The sequence below is a fragment of the Triticum dicoccoides genome, chromosome 3A (assembly GCF_002162155.2).
Source record: "Triticum dicoccoides isolate Atlit2015 ecotype Zavitan chromosome 3A, WEW_v2.0, whole genome shotgun sequence".
NCBI classification, from domain to species: domain Eukaryota; kingdom Viridiplantae; phylum Streptophyta; class Magnoliopsida; order Poales; family Poaceae; genus Triticum; species Triticum dicoccoides.
The window spans coordinates 399138280-399143715 of NC_041384.1; positions in this window are offsets into that span (position 1 = coordinate 399138280).

Below are 5436 nucleotides of genomic sequence, written 5' to 3' on the forward strand. Positions count from 1 at the left end.
TTTATGGTGCTTATAAACAACCCAAATTCTTCATTTATCCTCCCGGTGAAATAAGGTTCTCGTCTCCTTGTTCATATCAATCCAATCTATTGTTTTCGTTAGTGGTAGAATTTCACCTCAAGATTTCGAGATGTTTTCCATAAGCCCACAACAAGCTTACTCTTTTTGTTGTTGGTTTTCCAACAACTCCGTTCGACACTTCTCCTAAAGATGCTTTTTCAAGCTCATTTGAGGTAGAAGATGTTGTTTTCTCCTCCGTTCTTTTGATTCCATTCTTACATTTGTTCCGGAGGCATTGTGATGTTGCTCTCTTTGACCCATCATCTTGTTTTGTCAAGATCATGTTCTTTCCTTTGCTTATCCATTCAACCAGAGTGTCTTGCCCTCTTTTCAAGTTCTTCTCATTCTGTCAAGTTTTGCCTCCTTCACGACCGGAGTGCTGTCTGAAATCTTTCTTACCCATTGTGCCATTCTTTCAATAGTTCCGGAGGCAGTGTGTTGTGATTTCATCAAGTATCCTCTCATCTTGTCAAGTTCATGTTCAATTCCTTCCATTTACAGTCGGAGTGCTGTCCAATTTATATCATTCTTATTCCTTCTCTATCTTGTTTTAACCGGAGTGTTGTGGCTATTATTCCTCTTCTAACCAGACTCTCATCCAAGTGCTTTCATATTGCCAAGCTCATATTCTTTACCTTCCATTTCCAACCGGAGTGTTGTCGTAATTGATCCTTATCGTTCCTTGTACATCTCGTTTCTACCGGAGTGCTTGCATGTACTTCTTGTCCATTGCAACCCTTTTTCTTATGTCTTTCAACCAACAAGGTTCTAGTAATGTTCCTTGTTCCTCTTTCTTAACGGATTGTTTTCAACTTTGTTCATCTTTGTTGGTTTTCATTCTTTCAATTTGTTCAACCTCTCAAGGTTCATGGTTTCACTCTTTTGTCCAAGAAGCAACTCAGTTTACCTCTTCTCTACCTCTTTCATTTCTCTCCGGTGCCATCCTAGATCTCGGGACGAGATCCTCTTGTAGTGGTGGGGTGTTGTGACGTCCTGAGACTGTTGCGCCAGGTGTCTTCCAGTTATTCGCTGTTGTTGCCTTGTCATCCGCTTGCGTGTTGCATCTTGCCATGTCATCATGTGCATTGCATCCTCATGTTTTTAAAACTTGCATCTGTCTCGGTCTCCCTATTCCTTCCGTTGTCTGTTCTGAGCCCAGACACGCTTGCACGCGCCCGCAGCACCTCCGAAATATTATTTTATAAGTGGCTGGAAAATGTTCTCGGAACGGGGTGAAAGTTGGCGTGTGGTCTTATTATAGTGTAGATAGACCGCCCGCCAAATTTCATCGCATTCAGAGTCCGTTTGACGCCCCAACGGATAACTATAGCGGCATTATAGTCGGTCATACGTCAGACATTTTTGGTCTCCAAAGACTGTGTCAGGCCATTTTCTCTTCTCTCCTCTCAACCCACAACCTCCTACACAGTCCACCTAGGCCCAGCCTAGACCCCCCTCACGTTCGGATTCGTCCGATCGTGATCGGAGGGCCCCGAAAGCCCCTCAAACACCCCTAAACCTAATCCCTGCCTATTTAAACCCCCACCTAGTCCATTTTGGGCTAAACCTAGTCTAAACCTAACCCTACCCCGCCTCCCACCTCTCAGCCGCCAGCCACCTACCCCCTCCTCAATTTCCCCGCCGGCCTAACCCGCCGCCGCCCCTTGGCACGCCGCCATTCGCCCTCGCCGCCATCTGAGCTGGGTGCAGCCAACCTCCGCGCACCACCTCAGCCTTTGTCTCCCTCCACCTCCCGCAGAGCCCGGGGAAGCCCATCGCAAACCCGCCACAGGCGGATCTGGGCCCGAGGCTGCCCGTCGCGAGCCCGCGCACACGAGCCCCGCAGCTCCCCGCAACCTCCCGCCGGTTTCCCCGATCCCCACCGCTGGACTCTGTTGGCGCCGTCCCGGACGTCCCTCGTCACTCTACCGCCAGCGAGCAACGACCCAGGTCACCGCGCCCGTTGCCTCCTTGCTCCTCTGCTTCGATCTCTCTCTCGCTCGCGCCCTCACCGGACTCCCTCTCGCTGCAGGTCGTTGACCCCATCACCGGACATCGGTTCCGCCTCGGATCCGACCGGGATCAACCCGATCCGGCCTGTGCCGACTGATATGTCTCCAACGTATCTATAATCTTTTATTGTTCCATGCTATTATATTATCAACCTTGGATGTTTTATATGCATTTATATGCTATTTTATATTATTCTTGGGACTAACCTATTAACCTAGAGCCCAGTGCCAGTTTCTGTTTTTTCCTTGTTTTAGAGTATCGTAGAAAAGGAAAATCAAATGGAGTCCAATTGACCTGAAACTTCACGGAACTTATTTTTGGACCAGAAGAAGCCCACGGAGTATCGGAGATGGACCAGGAGAGTCCCGGGCTGCCCACGAGGGTGGGGGAGCGCCCACCCCTGGGCGCGCCCCCTACCTCGTGGACAGCCCGGAGATCCACCGACATACTTCTTCCTCCTATATATACCCACATACCCTAAAAACTTTAAGGAGCACAATAGATCGGGAGTTCCGCCACCAGAAGCCTCTGTAGCCACGAAAACCAATCTAGAACTGTTCCGGCACCCTGCCGGAGGGGGGGAATCCCTCTCCAGTGGCCATCTTCATCATCCCGGCGTTCTCCATGACAAGGAGGGAGTAGTTCTGCCTCGGGGCTGAGGGTATGTACCAGTAGCTATGTGTTTGATCTGTCTCTCTCGTGTTCTTGAGGTGATACGATCTTGAAGTATCGCAAGCTTTGCTATTATAGTTGGATTTTATGATGTTTCTCCCCCTCTACTCTCTTGTAATGGATTGAGTTTTCCCTTTGAAGTTATCTTATCAGATTGAGTCTTTAAGGATTTGAGAACACTTGATGTATGTCTTGCGTGGGATACACGTGGTGACAATGGGGTAATCTATTGATCCACTTGATGTATGTTTTGGTGATCAACTTACGGGTTCCGCCCATGAACCTATGCATAGGGGTTGGCACACGTTTTCGTTTTGACTCTCCGGTAGAAACTTTGGGGCACTCTTTGAAGTACTTTGTGTTGGTTTGAATAGATGAATCTGAGATTGTGTGATGCATATCGTATAATCATACCCACGGATACTTGAGGTGACATTGGAGTATCTAGGTGACATTAGGGTTTTGGTTGATTTGTTTCTTAAGGTGTTATTCTAGTAGGAACACTATGATAGATCAAATGGAAAGAATAGCTTCATGTTATTTTACTACGGACTCTTTAATAGATCGATCAGAAAGGATAACTTTGAGGTGGTTTCGTACCCTACCATAAACTCTTCGTTTGTTCTCTGCTATTAGTGACTTTGGAGTGACTCTTTGTTGCATGTTGAGGGATAGTTATATGATCCAACTATGTTATTATTGTTGAGAAAACTTGCACTAGTGAAAGTATGAACCCTAGGCCTTGTTTCAACGCATTGCAATACTGTTTGTGCTCACTTTTATCATTAGTTACCTTGCTGTTTTTATATTTTCAGATTACAAAAACCTTTATCTACCATCCATATATACCACTTGTATCACCATCTCTTTGCCGAACTAGTGCACCTATACAATTTACCATTGTATTGGGTGTGTTGGGGACACAAGAGACTCTTTGTTGTTTGGTTGCAGGGTTGCTTGAGAGAGACCATCTTCATCCTACGCCTCCTACGGATTGATAAACCTTAGGTCATCCACTTGAGGGAAATTTGCTACTGTCCTACAAACCTCTGCACTTGGGGGCCCAACAACGTCTACAAGAAGAAGGTTGTGTAGTAGACATCACCGACCGGATTTGTCCATCCCCACCGCCAGCCGGTCGACCCCAGCACCGAAGCGCCACCCCACCATCGTACGGAGTCCGCTGCTGCTGTTGCCTGTACGCGAGGAGGACAAGCGCCCAGCTCGCCAACCTCCTCTACCGCTCGCACGCACATGGGCCGCATGGGCCCCGCTAACCGGCCCAGCTACCCAAGCCCAGCGTCGGCCCGTCTGCCTCGTCTCTCCTTTGACTGGGCCATGGCCCATGGTGAGGCCACCACCAGCGCCCTTTTTCTGTTATGTTGAACCTCTGCCCAGAATCGGCCCATGTCATATATTTTTTGGCTCTGCGATTTTAGCATTTATTTCAGGATTTACTTGTTTTGCAGAATAACTCCTAGACTTCATCCATTTAATATCTCACTAACTGTGCATCGGATTAAAACAAACTTTATATGTAAAATGCTTAGAATTTTGTGTAGTTTCATAATATGCCACTTTCATCCATGTTTAAAATGTTAAACTTGTTGTTTGCATTAATTTTCTTAAATTCCATGTTAAAATGATTTATTTCATAACTAAATAACTGTAGCTCCATTTTAAATAAAATTTATATGTAAATGGGGTAGAAAAATGCCTAGTTTAACATGGTCACAGTACTTTGCATGTTTAACAACTCTAAAATTATCTTTAGGGCAGAACAGTAGCTAATTCGATGTTGTTTCCGGCCTCATTTAAACTTTCCTAGATAGGTAGTGTTCATATGCTTCACCATATTGCCATGTTTAACAACATTTAATATTGTTGGGTACATAAACGAGAGTGAACTAAATGTTTGAATGTTGTGTTTTGTTAATATGCAACTCGTTGCATATCGAGCTCCACTTAATTTGTAGTATTGTTTGTGCATATTGCCATGCCATGCCTCATTAAACCGGGCGTGCATCCTACTTGGTTGTGCATCATGCCATGTTTATGTGATGGTTGTTTACTATGTTGCTTGCTTCTTTCTGGGTTGCTTCTCTCGTTAGCTTCGGTTTCAGAGTTGTGAGGATCCGTTCGACTACATCCGTTTGTCATCTTCATGGACTCATTCTTCTTCCTTGCGGGATCTCAGGCAAGATGATCATACCCTCGAAATCACTTCTATCTTTGCTTGCTAGTTGTTCGTTCTATCGCTATGTCGCGCTACCTACCACGTGTTTATCATGTCTCCCATATTGCCATGTCAAGCCTCTAACCCACCTTCCTAGCAAACCGTTGTTTGGCTATGTTACCGCTTTCGCTCAGCCCCTCTTATAGTGTTTCTAGTTGCAGGTGAAGTTGAAGTTTTGTTCCATGTTGGAGTATGGATATGTTGGGATATCACATATCTCTTATTTTAATTTATGCATCTATATACTTGGAAAAAGGTGGAAGGCTCGGCCTTATGCCTGGTGTTTTGTTCCACTCTTGTCGCCCTAGTTTCCGTCATACCGGTGTTATGTTCCTTGATTTTGCGTTCCTTACGCGATTGGGTGTTATGCGAACCCCTTGACAGTTCGTTTTGAATAAAACTCCACCAGCAAGGCCCAACCTTGCTTTTACCATTTGCCTCACCACCACCTATTA